This window comes from Pseudorasbora parva, chromosome 24, assembly GCF_024679245.1.
Source record: "Pseudorasbora parva isolate DD20220531a chromosome 24, ASM2467924v1, whole genome shotgun sequence".
NCBI classification, from domain to species: domain Eukaryota; kingdom Metazoa; phylum Chordata; class Actinopteri; order Cypriniformes; family Gobionidae; genus Pseudorasbora; species Pseudorasbora parva.
In genome coordinates this window covers 15884588-15904955 of record NC_090195.1, presented here as the reverse complement: position 1 = coordinate 15904955, position 20368 = coordinate 15884588, and the positions used below count along the sequence as shown (strand labels likewise).

The 20368-nt window shown below is 38.0% G+C and overlaps 1 protein-coding gene across 2 annotated transcripts in view; it reads right to left on the bottom strand.

Annotated features, from left to right (window-relative positions):
* oxsr1b (oxidative stress responsive kinase 1b) overlaps positions 1-20368 on the bottom strand; it is an 82339-nt gene that overhangs the window by 60925 nt on the left and 1046 nt on the right. The window lies entirely within an intron of this gene.

The window sequence follows — 20368 nt, the reverse complement described above, 5'->3', positions numbered from 1 at the left end:
CTGCAGTAATCAAACATTTCCAGTCTAGAACAGTGAAGGACTGTGGAACCTGAGAGGAACAGAGCGTGGTCTGACTCCATCCGAGGAGACTCTGTGCTCTCTGAGGTGGAAAATACAGCTAGGATCAGTGAAATAACAAGAACCCAATTCCCCTGGGAAGATACCAACACAATGTTTCGGCTGAGTGTGCTCCAAACTCACACTCACACACAGTGAACTTTCCATCGGAGAGTGGAATAAGAGCAGTACTCGAGAAATCCTTCTGGTCTATATGGTTTATTACAATCAGATCCAGCTAAAACAACTCTTTGTCTGTGATCAATAGTAACAGGCTCGAAGAAAATCCGACAAACCCATCCTTGGCTGAAAGACAAAAGGAAATGTTGACTAATTTCAACTCCATTCAAAAAGTCACGCTTTTAATCGAAAGAACATGTGCCTTCAGCTTCAATTCAAAGCTGCTCACAATTTCTCAGAATTGCAATGGGAGGTGAAACATACTGTATACATTCAGCAGATGTTGACAGTCTAAAAGTGGAAGGTAAACACACACACACACACACACACACACACACACATCAAAATTGGGTTTTAGAAAATTAAGATAACTAAAATCTGGCTAAACATTTTCTGCTCATACAGTCTGATGAATGTCCAGTAATTGGCAGACTTTGGTAAAAAAATATATATTATTAGAAAATTATGAAGGCAAACATGCAATTTTCAGTGATAATTTAAATAATGAATGAGGAGTAGAGCAGCAAGATTCTGGATCATTTAAGTATCACATGTTTTTTACTTTTAAACAGAGATCACGATCAGTTTTGTTTCTATTAGAGATCACTGTTTTTCCACGATTCTGAACAACTTAAGAAAACAACTAGTGCTGTCAATAGATTAAAAAAAGAACTAATTAAATCGCACATTTTTAATTTTTTTTCTGAAGAAAGACAATCATAAATTAAAGAGAAAAAATATATATAAATTATTGAATGTGACAGATACATTTGAGTAATTTGATATTTTGTAGTGGGGTCAGAATGCCAATTTTCACATTTGTGTAAAAATGGCTTTAGAAAGATGGCAGCATCATTATTTCATTTTCACACAGAGATTGGTAGATCTATTAGGTAAATTGGTTGACATTAGCAATCTTTGTTGCATTATATGCCAACGGTGACCATTCAAAAATGAGAAAAAGCACCTGTGTTTTTTGATCGAAGTTTGCACGGTTGCAACTCAATTTGAAGATAACTTTATGGATTTTAATTTTTCAAACACTTTTTACTTTTGGTTCCTTAACTATTAAGGCCCATTCATTTCCAGAGATACAGGATCTCAATGTGGCTTCATGAGTAAATTGGTACACATTTTCAGTAGTCTCACCAACAACAAATAATGCTGAAACTAAATGTATCCTTTTTTTTTTTTAGTCATCACAATTGAATATTCCTGTCTAAATGTGCCATCAATACTAGCTTTCCCATATTGTGTATAAGTATTAAATATCTCAATATCCTTCTATATTCAAATTCTTAATAAACTTCTCTTTTGTAACCTTAATTTAAAAGGCTCTATATGGTTCAGTCCCATAGATATAATGTGGCTCCATGATCAAATTACTGAATATTTATTTTCTACACCAAGGTAGTTATATTAAATATCATCTATTCAAAATGATAAACTTGAAAGTTATTTTTTGTCTTTCTTTTGTCAGGAAGATACATAGATTTTTGTATCTTTTATGAAAATAAAATAGAGTTTCTCTATTTAACTGCATTAACTTACAATAGTGAAAGACGACTTCCCTTTTTTTAATCACATCTTCCCTCAGGGAGATCGAGTACATGCTTTTTTGCATGGCTGAATGTTGGACTCATGAACAATAATAACATTGTTTGCATCTACCCAAACTGATTTACCGAAATGAAAATGCGAAAAGTGAAAGGGATTTGCCGTTAGCATGCGAGCCACGCGCTGTGAAGTGGTAGTGACCAGCCGGAACCGGCAGAGGATTCTGATGGGTCTTAAAGCCTTGCGCGAACGACTATGTCTGCAAATCAAACAATAATTTGTCTCAAAGGAATGATTCATTCTCAATTTAGCGCATATGCCTGAAAATACAGGACAAACTGCGTTCCTATGGAACACTTCATTGATGCCTTAAGAGTTTTTTTCCTCCCTCCCTCTCTCATTTCTGTCAATAGGGGGGAGGGGGAGATGTGAGGGAAGATGTTTCAGCAGGGACTTTTTACTGCGCCGAGTCAAAGTACTCTCAGAAGTGCTATTCCGCCATACATTAGTTCTCCTTTATAATCCGCTTAGAAATGTGCCACGTTTTATTTTATGTCACCATACTTGATCATTCAATTATTCGTGTAACTGTATTTAAATAGGGAAAACGTGGAGGTTTTTGGTCGCTTCAAACTTGATCTCTGTTTGGTACCATAGTGAATGAACTGGGCTTAGTGGGCTAAGCTAAATGCTTTCAGATCGTCACCGCGCGTCAGAGAGATTAAGAGCACGAGAGAGGTATCAACTCGTCTTAGTTAAGGGAATAACATAGTTTAATATGAAAAAGCGGTGAAGTATCCTTTTAAAGGTGCCCTAGAATGAAAAATGTAATTAACCTTGCCATAGTTAAATAAAAAGGGTTCAGTGCATGGACATCACATATAGTGAGTCTCAAACACAATTGCCTCCTCCTTCATGTAAATCTTGTTTGTAAATCAAAATTTGGCTATTTTCAACAAAATGACACATGTAATGCAATCGCTGAGATCCTTAATATGTACGCCCCCAATATTTGCATGTCAGCCAATGATCATTGTCAATCGGAACTGTGCAGTGCGCAGCCGTCGGGAGTTCAGCAGATAAACAGCGAAGATAGCAAAAACGGCAGATCATGGAAATAAATGCCATGTTCCAGGCTGTGAAGGGGACGTGAGGACTTTTCATAGCCTTCCCACAGATAAAAAATGTCAACAGTCATGGTTGATGTTTCTTTATAATTGGATAAGACAACATTAATATTCCCTGTTTCTAGATCTAACGCAAGATGCTAAAGTAACAATTGGAAACTCCAAGTAGCTCACATTACAGTTTGTCAAATGACAAAGTTAATATTATTTCCAGCCAGTGTTGTCATAAAATACAACAGTAGATACGCATGTCGATCCCTTTTGACGGCTTGAAATCTAAATTAGCCTATATTTCATCATTAACACATATCTCAGAAACTAAATACATTTACTACTACTGTTTAGTTGCTTCCAGATCGCTCACTCGATCATTGTAGCTAACATCACCTTCTCCACCATCTAAGTTGAAACAAGGCTTCTAGTCAATTTGTTAAATAAATATACATTTTTGAGAACTAAAGTATGATTAATTTACAGCAGGTGAGTAGTAAACATGACACTGACTGTTTTGAGTGGCTTCTACATTACTTTGTTTGGCTAAATAAATCGACTTTTAGGGTGTGTTCACACTTGTCATGTTTGGTTCGATTAAAACGAACCCTGGTGCAATTGCTCGTTTAGTGCGGTTCATTTGAACATAATGTGAATGCTGCCATCCGAACCCTGGTGCGCACCAAACAAGCGGACCAAGGCCGCTAAAAAGATGGGTCTCGGTCTGCTTCCAAACAAACTCTAGTGCGGTTCGATTGATATATGAACGAAACACGGACCAAAGACATGTAAACGGACCAAAAACCGGAAGTAATGTCACAAGATGCGACGATAATGTACGTTAGAGGGCAAACGTAGAGCAACGAGGAAGTGCCTCATCAATATTTGGTCCGACGAGCATGTTTCGAAAATGCTAGAAAAAAACAAACGAACCAAACTAACAGAACTACAAGTGTGAACGCACCCTTAAATCAGTACTCTACTGTCAAACTGTAATGTTACTGTAAACAACATATTTACGCGCTACCTAGTTCAGTTCGTGATTCAAAGTTGAGAAGTTATCATTGTCAAATCATTGCCATGACGGATGGTATAGATGTGTTAGCTGTCATTGAGCAGCAGTGCAGTGAAACAGAGCAGAACTCTGCATTAATATTCATGACCCTTCCAAAATAAGGCAAACACAGAGCATTACATCCTAGTGACAATTTCTAGGGTTGTAAATGGACCTGTAAAACCATATCTGGACAATTTTTGACCTTAAATAAGCCACATACCCTCTATTTGGATATTCGAGAAACAATTTAAAATATTGTTTCAAATTATACTATAGGGCACCTTTAAATACAGGACGATTCCGTATTATTAGGAGGGATCCCCATTTCAGATAAGTCACCTGACTGTCATCTATAATGTATCCAAGTCCTCCAAGGAAGCTCGTATTTACGAGTTGGAAAGTCGTGCATTTAAGTCACTTCCATCAAAGCAAGATGGCGGTGTACCAAAAATAAATCAAGGTTTTTAAACTCTACTTCTAGAAAATGAAGGGATAAATCAGGTGTATTTAGCTTTTTATGTTTTTAATTAACTTATGAATCCACTCTGTAAACTTTATTTTTGCATAATATATTGTTATATTATAATACTATTATATTTTATGGTAATTAACTTATTTTGTCAATGCTAAATATAAAGTATTGCGGTATTCTGCAATGTAATTCACGACTTTGTGGTGTCGTTCATGCGTTGTTTTTTTTCTCAGCAAGTTGCTCATTAGCCAAAGTAAAAAAAAAATGCTTTAAAGTACCATTCACAAGTCTCTATGATATTATGGTGGCTAGATATGTCTTTCGTCCAATCTTGAATGTTCGCCCATTTTATCATCCGCCAAGAAAAAGGTCTGATGACTTACAAACTATAAAGGTATCATTCACGTCCATAGAACAATGGTGGAGGATGATTTATGCACTAAACATTTATGGTTAAGGGTGTGTTCAGATCTCTAACTGTAAGTATGAGCAATAATACTAGCACTAGCATAGCACCATTAATAATTACAAGGTGGCTGATGAAAACAAAGTGCTTATTTTATTGCACATATAGTCGTTCTTTCTTTTAGTCCGTTTCTCTAAAACAACTGAAGCAATACTTGGAATACAAGAATACAGGGCCTTCATAAAAGCTGCTCCGGTCAGCAACTACAGCTTCCAGCTGGGCTCAAAACCACTGGCCGGTTTCAGATACACAGAAATGCTTAGCACTATAAAATGAGCCGACAGAAAAGCAACCAGCACCTTTATTAGTCTATGCTTATCAAGCCTATATTATCCTTCAAATAGATATTTCTCAATTCATGATTCAAGAGATTTAGGATTCAAGATTAGTTGAGTTTTAGTCAAATTTTGTACTAAAAATGGTAGAATTTGAAAGCTGAGATTGTTTCATATCAAAAGTAAAGCACAAAGCTTATAGAGGGTACACTCTAAAAATGATGAGTCACCTAATCAAGTCGCATCAGTCTTTTTTCCGTGATACTTTGATACGTGATGCTTTGCATAAAATAAACGAGTTGTATTCGTAAAGATGCTCAATGTAAATACTTTACATGTAAAATATGTCCTCAGTGCTGTTCAATGTTTGTTTATGAGCAAGTTATTGAGTCAGTCACTCACAGCATATTATTTCGGCTAAGAGCGAAATGCAGGGCTGCGGTCTGAAGTTAGCGGTACGTGCTGTTAGGTTGGAAATGGGATAACAGAGACTGGCTGATTACACTTGAATTACTTCTAAATATTTCATTTTCACTTCTACTTCACACACACACTAATTCCCACCTATGGCCAATTTGGCATGTCCAGTCCACCTAGCCTGCATGTTTTTGGAACGTGTGGGGGAAACCGGAGCACCCGGAGGATACCCACGCTGAAACAGGGAGAACAAACGGCACAAAAAGGGACTCCTGATTTAGCCGGGTCTCGAAGTGGGGACCTTCTTGCTGTAAGGCAACAGGTTTACCCACTGAGCCACTGTGTAAAAATATTACTCATTGAAAAATACGGAAGTTAAACCAGTGGTAGTGTAGAGTAGGCCCATTTTACAGAGCTTTAGATGATTTAAATGAATCTGTCAGCACTAATTAATGTAGAAAGTAAAAAAATAAGAGAGTATTATAGTAAAAATCAATTAATAAAAGCAACCCATTATGCTGGGTTAAATTAACAACCCAAATTTGCTGGGAAAAATTAGCCCAACATGTGTTCTGTCCTAAATTTACCAAACCCCTGGGTTAAAAACAACCCAAATTTGGGAGTGTATGCAATGACATCACTTTCCCGCTCAGACACACCCCCTCAGCCGGACTGCATGGCAAAACATCCTGCAACATGACTGGATTTATTAGGGGGAACTGCAAAAACAGGAGCAAAACAAACAATTATCTTGTTAAATTAAAGGCAGTTGGACTCGACAGTGATGCTGTCCACTTACCAAAGAACCACCGGTCCGTGGACATTGACGTGGCCAGGAATCCGATGTTGTGACATTTATATGTACCAGGCTGATTTCCATGACAGGGAAATCGAATCTGTAATACCATTTACAGTAAAGTGACAAGGACATCAATGGATGGTTGTTTGAACATATTTTGAGGAAAGTTTTCTAGTTATCTGGTCAGCAGTTACAGTCAGACAGATGAGGTCAGCAGTGTAAACTCAATCTATTTAAGAACTACATTGTGTTCTATCTATCTATCTATCTATCTATCTATCTATCTATCTATCTATCTATCTATCTATCTATCTATCTATCTATCTATCTATCTATCTATCTATCTATCTATCTATCTATCTATCTATCTATCTATCTATCCATCCATCCATCCATCCATCCATCCATCCATCCATCCATCCATCCATCCATCCATCCATCCATCCATCCATCCATCCATCCATCCATCCATCCATCCATCCATCCATCCAACAAATATGATTTAAACCCAAAATTCAACATATCTGACACACAATGGTAACTGCAAATTTACGTTTTGATGCCTGGATTCCAGTTGTTTCTGCGAATCCATTTGCTTCTCTTTTCTTTAGATTTTGGCTGTCTGTAAAACAGCTTTTTCCCATTTTATGTGTTTTTTGTGCATTTTGCAGCATTTAAGCTGAATACCCTAGCGGCAGCAAATGTAATTTTCTGTAAGTGTAGTCTAGCAACTCTCGGTAGACCTACGAGCTGGAAAAACCAAACTCTGGTCAGGCCAATCACATCGTGTATAGAGTTGTTGGGCGGGCTTAACATAATGATGGCAGAGTTGCGATGGTTCCGCGTGCTACTTGTAAACAAAGAAGCTTGGAAGTTAAACCAGTGGTTGTGTGGAGTAGTCCCATTTTACAGAGCTTTAGAGGATTTAAATGAATCTGTCAGCACTAATTAATGTAGAAAGTAAAAAATAAGAGAGTATTATAGTAAAAATCAATTAATAAAAGCAACCCATTATGCTGGGTTAAATTAACAAGCCAAGTTTGCTGGGAAAAATTAGCCCAACATGTGTTCTGTCCTAAATCTTCTGTAAGTGTAGTCTAGCAACTCTCGGTAGACCTACGAGCTGGAAAAACCAAACTCTGTCAGGCCAATCACATCATGTATAGAGTACATAATGATGGCAGAGTTGCGATGGTTCCGCGTGCCACTTGTAAACAAACAAGCTGGCGAACAGCGGTCTTTCGAATCGCCTTTTTCTTTGAGAAAAGAACGGCACTGAAATCATTCTTAAGAAGGAAAGATGTGTTCGGAGTTTTGCTTACCGGATCCGATGAAAGTTTAATCCATCAACTATAGCTTCGCTTCACGACACGTTGCTCTGGTTGGTTGTAGCGCTATCCAATTGCATGCAGAGGGAATTTGAAAGACAACCGTTTATCCCTCCTCTCGGATTGAGCCTTGCTAATAGTGAGTTCCCAGACCAAACATCTGGATGTGGGTCTGACTTGTCATACTAGCTGAACACTCTTTTTTGCCTCCTAGTGTGTGTAAACACAGTGACTCTCTCCTACTGTGATATCATATGCCCTCTATTGCGATTATGGGATGGCAAATTTGCTACAAATAATGTTTAGTGAAGTTTTGTTAATGCATTAATAGAAAACAGCATAGACTAAAAAAAGATTTGGGGGTTTAAGAATCAGTTCATCAAAATAGAGACTGACTAAAATCAAGAAATTGATATTGGCCCTGTCCCGGTGCACGTGTCCGCACAAGACCGCAGAGTGTCCTCGTCATCACATCAATGCAGCTGCCTTTAGAAGCTCCAGTTGCTTTAGAAACTGTCAGTGTTCTGAGACGCACGCTTATGACTACACATGCACATTGGCTGTTCCGGTTTTTTGTCATGATTACGAGACAGTAGTCAGATTTCAGTGATAATTTCACATATGAAATGCAATCATAAGCCTGGTGAACAGCTTTGAAGAATTATGCCTTGTTTATACTCGACGCGTCCGCATGAGCGCGAGGGTGTGCGCGGCAAAAATGTCGTCAAAACACGGAGGGGGGGCGGTCGTGCGCGTTGGGTCCACAAGACTCCATTTCGCCTGGCGGTGTGCACAAATTTTTTGTAACGAGTTCTCTGCGAATCTAGCCGAGCATGACGTCTCATCACACCGGCCCCCAGTTTGCACATACAAATTACGTGATTATATTTACTAAATGAGCCTACAAAAGCAGAAATAAGCCATTTTAAATAAAGATCCACGTTTAATCAAATAAATAAATCACGACACTAAAGTTTAGTCAAATTAGGAAACATTTAAGACATTGTTAATTTAGTGCATATTTTGTTCTCTTGTCACAAGTAATAATATCAAGTCAAGGTTTACTGAGTTTTACACGATTCTTTTTTAGTGTTTTTTGGTGAAATGTACTAAAATAAATATCATCACCTGTGTGTGTACATTAGCCCACTTCTTCTCAACACTTTTTCCTGTTGGTTTATAGAACAATTCCTCCGAGTCGCCCTCTGTCGTTTCAAATAATAGCACAACGGCGAGCGTATCAGGTATAAACGCCTCGTCTGTTTGGGGAGGAGAGCGCGCAGTCAGCGGAGGCTCGTGCAGCGGAGCCAGGCGAAAGTATAAAAAAGGGGTGCCTCTCAATAGCCCTCCTCGTTTCCTCGCTCCTCCGTCCTCCATCCTATGACCCGAAAACCGACGGAGCTCAGCCATCTTGTAGGACATCTCAATTCTCTAATTGCACCGCGAGGAGGCGAGGATGGAGGAGTGAGGAGGCTTCCTGAGGAGTTGTGAGCGAGGATACACAGGTGTATCCTTTGCGGAAGTGTTTTATCAAATAAACGTCACGCACACATTATTCTCCTCCCCCTTCACATCGTGCCACAGTTTATTCATAACTATTATTATTGTTTACATTTACAAGACACAAATGTATGTCAAATAACAGCAACTGACAGTTGCAGAATTATATCAAAGCACAAGAAAATTAAAGAAACAAATATAAACGAACACTATACAACAAATAAAAAGCAGTTAATAACTGGGAATCATTTCTTGTTAACACTAACTGGTAATATTAAATAAAATATGGACAAACGTGGTATTTTTTGGAGGTTGAAGCTTACAATATAAATAATTATCTCTAATGTTCAAGAATCGCGACTAAATTCAGCGGTGTAGTCATCATTTATTGACGACGCTTTGAATTGACGTTAAAGGGATTTCACTTGATTCAATTCCTCCGTCCTCGCATCTTTGCCTTGCGTCCTTCCCTCGCGTCCTGAAGGGGTGGAGCTAAGGAGCGAGGAAAGGAAGCTAGGAAAGGAAACGATGATGCACAAATAAGAATTGGGAAGCACCCAAGGCTTTAGGAGCTGTACTTGCATGACTGAAATAGCTGCCAAAGAAGCGTTTCAAAGATGGCCGCCTAGTGAAATTATTCTTTGGGGCTTATTAAACATCGCTGTTTTGATTATTTTGATCCACCCAGGACTAAGTTTAAAGGCAGACTTATAACTGAGACTGTGATTCAAGTACAGTATTATTACAACAAGACACTGAAGCTTTAGATGTCCAACCTTAAAAAGTTAAAACTGAACTCTAGAAGGTCTAATATCAAACTCGCCTCTAGCATGAACTCCTGTTTTAGCATGTCACATCACATGCCAGGTTATAACAAAGAAGCAATTCTGAAGGTGCATATGCTGAAGGGCACAACATATCCTCAAAGGGATACATACAGAGGGTGTTTCCAGGAATTTGAGGGTAATAACTAAATCTTTTGGGGAAACTGCAGCTTACAAAAACAAACCCGAAACTTTGAGGTCTATACAGGTGCACTACGATAAAAAGTTTTAAAATGAAAGAGGACTTATTAAAAGACAAGTCTCTAAGGATACATTTTACCTGAAGCTGAGATAAAGTATGTGTCTACGTAAAGCATGAAAGAAGATTTCTCCTCCACAAGCTTAAATGTTCAAGGTGTGGAGTACTTTTAAAGCTGATGAGTCAAAAGAGGATGCATGGTAGAAAAAAAGGTAAAAACAGGTTTGACCGGTTTTTTATTCTCTCTCTCTCTCTCTCTCTCTCTCTCTCTCTCTCTCTCTCTCTCTCACACACACACACACACACACACAAAGTTAAGACACAGGTTAGGCCCTAATGCGCAGTAAGTTTAAAGGAAAAGCTCTTGTTGTACATTTATGTCATTAATCAAGTATATCATATACTAGGGATGGGACGATACACTTAAACTCACGATATGATACACCTCGATATGCCATGGTTACGATACGATACGTCACGATACGATATCAAATTTTATTTTTATTTTTTTCAAATCTGTGATTTTTTTTACCACCAAAATAATGTACTTAAACGAAAGGTAGGATTTTTCTATTTTTTTGCATTTTGGTTCTATGTTGTTTAAAAAAAAAGAAGAATTTTTAGAAGTCCGCGACCACATCTTAAACAGGGGTGCCAATAATTGTGGAGGGCACTATAGGGTAGGGATGTGCATTTCAAGCAAAAATAATATTCGATGATCGCTGGGAATTATTCGAATATTATTCGAAAATCGCACCCCTCCCCCGCATGCACGCAAACTGGCATAGATATCCTTAAATAAAAGCCTTTGGTCAATTAAACCCCGGGTCTCTGATAGTGGCGTGGTCAGCACAAACAAATAAAGACCGGGGGAAAATGTGTGTATAATCTCCTAAATGCCTTTCATTTAATGTGCACTCAAGTTCATCGTGTAGGCTACAGTATGGTTGTGCCGTGAATGCTGACCAACATCACGCAATCATCCTGATGCCACGCGCCCGTTCTTGCGAGTGCGACACACACTAATTCTATATAGTCTCTTCTATAGTTAACCTAAAAACTTTGTAGGGATGGCTCTGTAAATTAAATTGAGAATATAACTGATGCATTTATGCCATTTTAAACACTATTCGCACGGGATAAGTATTATCTAGGGACCTCTGTGATTTAGAAATTACTCCCCCACATCTGAGTTTTGCGTGGCGCGCATTCGCACGGGATAAGCCTGTGATTTTACTCGAATTTACTTGACTTATTACCCGGATATGATGTCAAGACTTCGTTATAGATATAGCTGTATGAAATCATTAAACAGGCATCGATTTCGTTTTGATTATTTTATAGTAATAAATAAACATAATTTCGTTTTTTATTTATTACGCAAAACTCAGATGTGGGGAATTAGCCTAATTTCAGAGGTCCCTAGATAATACTAATCCCGTGCGAATAGTGCTATAGCCTACTCTGCATTTAACTTAAAAAATATTTTATTTTGTACTCAGAACAAACAGAATAGAATAGGCTTCAAAATAAACTATGTTGATGAAATATTGTAAAGTGGTCATGAACTAGGCTACACGAACGACCGTTAATAAAAATAGGCAAAATCAAAAATGAATAGGCCCTATCTCCGAGAAAAGTGCGTCAACCTATTGGAAGCACGGGTGAGTATTAGTTTGGTCAGAAAAATAACTAAATTATAGTTAAAAAAAACTTAGTTAAAAAAATTATGTAAAGCGACATATAAAGTGCATAAACGCTCTTCTTAAGTGGAAGGAAGCTTTTTTCCCTCACGTGCAACGATAGCCTATAGAAAGCGCGGAGTCATTAATTGGGTTAAAAAAATAACGAAATTATATATATTTTTTAATAGAAAATAATATTTATGTAAAGAAATATATTAAATTAAAAAGTGCTTAAAAGTACACTACTCTTAATGGAAGAAAGCTTTTTCTCTCACGTGCAACCTAAAGCACTGAGTAGGCTAATTAGTTGGGTTAGTAAAATAACGAAATTACAGTTTAAGGATAAAAAATATTTATGTAAAGAGATATAGTAAAATAAAAAGTGTTTAAAAGTGCACAACTATTCTCAAGTGGAAGGAACCTTTTTCCCCGCAATATAGAAAGCGCAGATGGATCATTAGTTGGGTTGGAAAAATAACGAGATCAGTTTTTTAAAGTAGACAATAATATTTATGTAAAGAGATGGCCTATATTAAAATAAAAAGTGCTTAAAAATAGGCTATACAACTCTTAAGTGGAAGAAGGCTTTTTTCCCCTCAAGTGCAACCAGGCTGTAGAAAGCGTCTGGAGTCTGGTTCGGCTATAATAACCTCACGTGCAACCTATAAAAAATTAAGCGAGGAATAAGCATTTTACATTTTTCTCAATGCTTGTTACCGATTAGGCTACAGTAATTCTGACCGAAATTGCTTTGTCGACTTTCTAGCTTGTTGTTGTATAAATGGTGATATGTTTGCATGTTTCGGAAAAAAAGAAAAAAAAAGAAAGAAAAAAAAATCAATGATAGATATGTCACTGGAACGTTATCGCTTTTATTCGCTATTAATTTAAAACGGTTTAAAGGCTACATATATGAAGAAAGAGAGGGAGAGAGACCAATGGTGACTGTTTAATTCATTATGGTATAGTTAACAATTAATTCACTGTAATGTGGATAAACGCGCTGTCCATGAATCTGTCGTCAGTGCCATTTTTTCAACTATCCCTAACTGACTGTGCAGCTCCCATGGTCATCAAAAAGTTTCTCCAGTCTCTCAGTGATCGTCTTTCTAGACGGGACAGTAAACTCGGGTTCTACAAACTCCATCAGACTTCTAAAACCCTCTCCTTCTACAAAGCTGATCGGAAGCATATCTTTAGCGATCATCTTCGTGATGAGGGCCGTTGTTTGCTCTGCCCGTCTAGCATCCGACTTGGTTGATCGGATCATAAAACTAGCCACTGATTGCTGCTGACCTGTGGATGGACCTGCTGGGTATTTTGCTCTCAGATGACTGTGCATTGTAGTGGTTGACCTATGATAAGCAAGCATCGCATGGCAGAGTTTGCACTAGGGCTGGGCGATATGGCCAAAATTTCATATCCCGATATAGCTCATTTGATATCCCGATAACGATATACATAACGATATAGCAACCTTTCTATTAATTCAGTTTATGAATAGTCTATACAAAATTGCAATGTGGAAATGCAGTTTGAAATGATATACAAAACAAATAAAGGTAGTATGGACTACATTTTTATTTTATTTAGAACCTTTTTTTAAAGCAAGACTGTTAGTAAAGTTAACACCTGCCTAGGGATGTTTACCGATGAACGTTTGACCGATGGCTGACCTTATCAACGTTAACCGATCAAAGTTGTCGGTTAAAATAAATAAAAAAATTATCTCTAAATTAGGCTATTATAGACAGTGGACTAAACGCTAGTTGGCCGTCTCATTCCAAAATCTTTTTGTGTGATTGAACATATCCCTCGCACTCAATTTTTCATAACTCGCCTGTTTGTACTTAATAAACCAATAAAAACATTTGGCGCGAGGTCACAGCGTTTGGGTTTGCGCGCTCACAAGGTTTGCAAAAAGTAAACACTCGAGGTTAGAGCCGGGGCAGACGACAGTATGAAGCGTGCATTTCGCTTAAGATGGGCTTACATTTGGAAATATATTACATCTTCATTTCAGTGGTAACACATAAGGTGTTGATCGTCTTTCTTTATTATTGTTAGCACTACCTCAAACTAAAGCGGCGTCTCTTCGGAGCTGTCATTTTCTTAAATGAGCCGCGGCAATGTTTCAAATGAGCTTCTAAGCCTGGACAAACGCCTTTATTTTCAACGCGATCACCTTGTACCCAAACCATTTCGAAACTAAGGAGCCATTTGTCCTCTGATTACAAACAAGCTCCTCTGCGGCGCGTTTGCGGGACTCGTGTTTCGCGCTGTGGGGGATTTTAAAAAAGTGACGTGAGTGGAAGGGAGGCTGCAGCGCGTGTGAGTGAGAGAGCGAGAGAGAGACAGAGGGAGCGCGTTTATGTATTGCATGGGCATGCCGTGGCGTGAGGTGCATCTTGACGTAAAATTCTGCCATAAACGCCTTATCGTGGCGTAAGCGATAGAGCCTTATATAAAACGATAGACATTTTCTATCGTCCAGACGATATATTTCGTCATATCGCCCAGCCCTAGTTTGCACTGCACTTCTTTTTCATTAATTTTATTATAAGAACTCCACACAGAACTCTTATTCGACATCGTGACTCCACGTAGTGTGCATGATGATGTATTATTTTTTTGTTGTGTGAAAATTGATTGACAGCTTTTACGTGCGGATTTGACAGCGCGCGCCACCCGCTGGTTACATTAACACGTCACCACCGCATCAGCGCAGCAAACCTGGATTTTTTTTAGACGACAATCGCACAGCCTATTCGATATTCTATAATTAAATCAACTAATCGAATATTCGAAAATCGTGACTCATCCCTACTATAGGGCTGTCAATCGATTAAAATATTGAATCGCAATTAACTGCATGATTGTCATGAGTTAACTCGATTTTAAATCACACCTTTTTAGCAATTGTAAATGTATCTTAAATTAAGTTTAAATTAAGTTTTTAATACTCTAATCAACTTAGGTATGGACAAATATGCATGCTTTATGGAAATGTACATTTATTATTAGTGAAACCATACTTATTCAATAATAATCAATACAGTATGAAGACTAGACATATCAAAGGTCATAGATATGTTTATCTAAGAAATTGTTCTCTTAAGCCTAAACTTAAAAATAATTAAAGCTGCGAGCAGCGATGACGGGCCCAAGCCGGTGGCACCACCACCCCGGTGGCATCAGGCAAATTGTGCAAGACAGGCAATATGCATATAAACAGGAGAGTATTTTAAAATCGCTCAAATATGCCACATTTACCGCAGCAGCTGGTGCCGCTATGACCACAAGCCACACCCATGATGTAATTTAAATATAGATGAATTCTAATGTAATATGATATAATAGGTAATTTTCAAATATGTGTAAAGTCCAGAAGGCCAGTATTTAATTCATGGTCTTTTGATTTTATTTACAATTATTAAACTAATTATATAAAACTATATTGTTAGTGCCCTACAAATGAAGTTGGATTCACCACATTAACTGCAGCAGTTGGTGCTGCTATGACAACGAACCACAACAGTCACATCTATGAGATCAATTAAATTTAATTAATCAATTTCATGTCAGATGATGTCACATCAATTTCAAATGAGCGCAGAATACCGTCCGAATGGTGATATTGTATTATCCTAACACTTCTCTTCATGTGTTTTTGACCTATCTTAGCTATTTACAATCTTATGCAATTAAGCATGCTTTCATTTCAATATTTGTAGCATCCAATAAAAAATGTTAATTACAAAATTACCAATTGGAGCCAAATCACAGAAACTGCAGCAATGATTTTAATATTAGTGTCAGGTAAGAGTAAGATGCACGTCTAAATTTTATGGAAGTTTATTATAAACTTTATTATAAAATTTACTTAGACTGACTGGGTAAACCCAGCCTGATCTGCCAGCGATTTGACTTCGCCCTGCAACACAGTCTGAAAACCCGTACATTAATTTCTACTGCTTCTGTTACACTTTTGCGGGAACCAATCACAGACTAACTTATTCACCTGGCACGCTATTGGCGAGTTTAGTAGTCTGTTTAGTTGACTATCCAATTGCAAACAGAGTCATTCAAATAATGCTCATTGATCAATCTTAAATTGAGCTTGGTCTGGTGATACCCAGACAACTTATAAACTAGAAAATCATGTGAAATTTACTTTTTAAATCAATTTGATTTTTATCAGTAAATAATTAATTTTAAGACATGTGTCTTTTCAAAAACAGCAAATGACCTTCTGTAAAGCCCATGTATAAAACACACACACACACACACACACACACACACACACACACACACACACACACACACACACACACACACACACACACACACACACACACACACACACACACGATAATTAAACTAACACTTTGCCATAGCAACAGCATATAAAATATCAGGAATCCATTCGTATGTCTATATCTGTCATGTTTTCACATTATACTGATGAAGTTTGAAGTAAATCGGGTGAAAGTAAGACAGTGATTCAAAAATGTTTCAAAAAGTGACACATCCTGCTGCCAGTTGGTGGCGCTATAACTTTGACTGAATATTGGAATGTAGATTTCTTCAGGCCAGGACTCTAGTCAAACATGTGAAGTTTGAGGCAGATCGGACATTGTATGCCTGAGGTACAAAAAATTCCTGTGTCATGGCGAAACATCAACATTTGTGAGGCCGCCACGGACACACCCTTCAGGGAAAACTCAAGATCTTCCCAATTTAACACCACAAAGGCCTTTAGATTAGACTGTGCTAATACGATGTTGATATGATTCAATCTCTAGGAGGAGTTTTTTAAAGTAAAACGTCTGGCAATGGCAAAAACTGCACCAATTTACCAAAGAAAATTCAAAATATCTCAGTTCCTGTTGGTTTTTCAGATTTGGCGCCTTGGGTCTTTTTTGTAGGTATTGGGCTGTTGAATGCGTCTACTGAATTTTCATACTCATACATGAAACGTAGCACGAATGACGCTTAATTTAAATTTTGTAGGTGGCGCTATCGAACCATTTTGTCACACCTAATTCTGAAACCCATATCAGATGTATGTTTTCACCACTTCTGATGCGTGTGCAAAGTTTCATGAGTTTTCATGCGTGTTTAGGCCCTCAAAAATGTAATTCATTTGGGAAAAGAAAAATGATGGTTTGAGCAATTACAGTGAGGTCCTCACACCTTAAGCCCTAAATATCTGAGTTCCTGTTCGTCGGAGCTAATGACTGTAAATTAGAAAGTTGTTCGGCTCAAAGAGAACAATATATATACAGAGTCTGGTGACTGAAGATAAAACGAACCCCCCCACTTTTGACAAAAGATTGAATTTTTTTTTTACAAAAGATGGCGCTACTGAGCTCCTCCACCATGCCCGTTTTTAAGTCTTTGCCCATATCTACTGGACAGCATGTCTGATGTGTGTGTCGAGTTTCATGTAATTTGAAGCATTTTAAGAGTCTCAAAAGCAGCGAAAAAGAATGTTATAGTTTGATGTGTTGCCGTGGCAACAGTATATAAAATATCAGAAAGTGCTTACCAGCTTTATATCTGCTATGTTTTGACATTATACTGATGAAGTTTGAAGTAAATCGGGTAAAAATAAGATGGTGATTTCAAAGCATTTTGAAAGTGACACACTTCCTGCTGCCAGTTGGTGGCGCTATAACTTTGACTCACAAAAGTCATATCCATGTGATCGGCCTCTTACAACGAACACACAGCTGAAGTTTAATCAAAATGAATTAATGAATGCAGAAGTTATAACACACTTCCTGTTTCCCTTTTCTCGCCATAAATTCGTCTCTTCGCCACGGCCAAACCGTTTGAGATATCCAAAAGTTGCTCGCAATTTAGCATCCTCAGTGTCTTGCCTTCATGCTGACCGAGTTTGGTGCTGATCGGGTGAATCGTCTAGGAGGAGTATTGCAAATTCCACAGCATGCGTTTTCCGAACAACCCATAATAGCTCACTTCCTGTTGGGTTGACACATAACTTAGAGCACGAAAGTTGTTCGGCCCGATGAGATCTATATGTGTACCAAGTTTCATATATGCACGTGCAAGTGTGTTTGATTTATAGACCATGTTTTCAGATCCTACTTTAGGGGGCGCTGTCGAGTCCCCCTGCCACGCCCGGGTACCAGCTTTGGTCCGGCCCTGATGGCCGCAGATTCCAATGTGTGTGCAAAGTTTCAAGAGTTTTCGAGCATGATAAGGGCCCCGAAAGTGCCCGAATAGTCGAAAAAGCTAAATTGTCCTTAGAAGAACAATAGGGCTCTGCGCCCTTTCAGGGCTTGGGCCCTAATGAGTAAGTAACTGTTAGTGATTTCTCTCATTTTAAGAATATAAAGGGAGTTTTTACACTGGCAGTTTAATTCAGAACAGGGCAAAGTTCGTATGAAAAATTGTTAAAGTGTACCAGTGAGCAAACCAGAACCACACCATACCTGGAGGAGGTCCATATTACACGAGTAGGAATATAGTGCGGCCCCTTTAAGAGATCCGCATTTCCTGTTGAACTAACTGCCGGTATTTTGCGCGTGCGCGCCGAACTGGGTCGCGATTCACGTGGACAGTGTGAAGAACACGGACTCGGGAGCGCGCTTGTTCAGGAAAGTAACCTGTGCATTCGTTTTAGCCGATTGTAATGTATTTAGTTCAATAAAACAGGTGTACTGTAAGCGGTGATGGTGTTAATGATTTACCTCAGACATGAGCGAGAGTGAGCTGCAGTGCATCGCGCTCAGACTGCAGAGAATGTGCTCAGTGAAAAAACGCCCTTTTCTTTCTCGAGTCTAATAAAAGTTAAACAGAAAATATGGTAGTTTATGTAGGCAATAACTGCATTTTTGGTTTAGAATATTAATGCTAATGTCAACCCTTTTCTTTCCCTATTAATGTTTGCTGCTGCACCCCACCCTCATTCTACGCAAATCATGCAGCAGTGCCATCTATCTTTATTTCGCGATACATTTTTTTCGACCTCGATGCGTTTCGTCACGTTTTGTATCGCGATATTTTGTCAAACGATATTTCGTCCCATCCCTATCATATACCACCTAATGTTCAGTCAACTTAATTGTTTTATACAATGATATTCATTTAAAAATATTATTAACTATTATAGGAATTCACAATATATCAGCCACCTTATCAGTATCGACTGATATATGTACAGTTTTAAACGTTATTGTTAGCGGCCCCGATAAGAAAAATTGACCGATATATTAAAGGCAATAAATAATGGATTATTTCCTTTAGCTGAGCCACTTCAGATCGCTTCAGATGCGCACTGCTTGAAATATGATTGGAATCACATCAAAAAATGAAAATTGTTTAGTGCAACATGTACAGTGCGAGTCTATTATAAAGGCTACATAAAATTATAATGAGAACATTATAATTGTGTGCATGGGACATGGCTTTTATCGGTGCATCATAATTATTACAAAAGCGTTTTTCTTTTAATATTCATTCATCACTAAAAAAATATATTATATATTTTATTTTTTTTCCAGAGAAGAGCAACTAACAACCAATTACAAAAAGCATTGTTCATTGTTTTTTGTATTTTTAAAACATGAAACTATAGAAGACGAGGGCAATTTACTGAATCTAATATTTTAAAAAGTTTGAAATAAAGTGGTAAAAGTTTGAACTTCATTATGAGTTACTCTGGCAAGAGCTTTAAAGCTTTGAAAACTAGTAAAACCTTGTCAAAACATGGAACATGCAAAAAGCTCCCTCTGGGGTCTAAAAGCCCTGGAAAGATGTCAGGTGTCAGATGACTCTTCCAGCACTCGTGTGACTGTGCAGAGAAGAAGTAATCTCATGCTCAAACCCTGCGATGTATCAAGATTAAATCAACCAGTAACCAAAACAATACAGACCATAAAGTGCTCAGAGAATGAAAAGAGTGGAAGAAGATCATGCCAAGAAAGCAGATTTGGAGAACCGTAAAATTTGCTAGCAGCTCAGAGTCAAAGTCATCATCAAAACGAATTACAGCTTATAACAATGGCTTTATGGCCACACGACCATGGGTGACGGAAAATATTAAAGGTCCACATATGGTGCACTTATTATTACAGAACAAGTCCCTCTGGAGAAAAATACTATCAAACATCTTGTTCAGTGCATCCATTTCAGTCCCTAGACCAAACCACCAGGCTACAGATTTATTTGTTCACTAACTAAATAAAAAGGTCATACATAATCGTCACAAGATATGTATTTACTACTTTCACTGATGTAAATATTGAGCGATGACCCATGCATTACTGGAATGTCACAGAGGTTCGTAAAGGGTGTTTATGACAGTATGTGCTGGACATTCTCTGTGAGACCCACAATGAATACACATATGACTCGGTTCTAAATTAAGCAGACTATACAAACACTAAGAAATGTTTCAACAGTC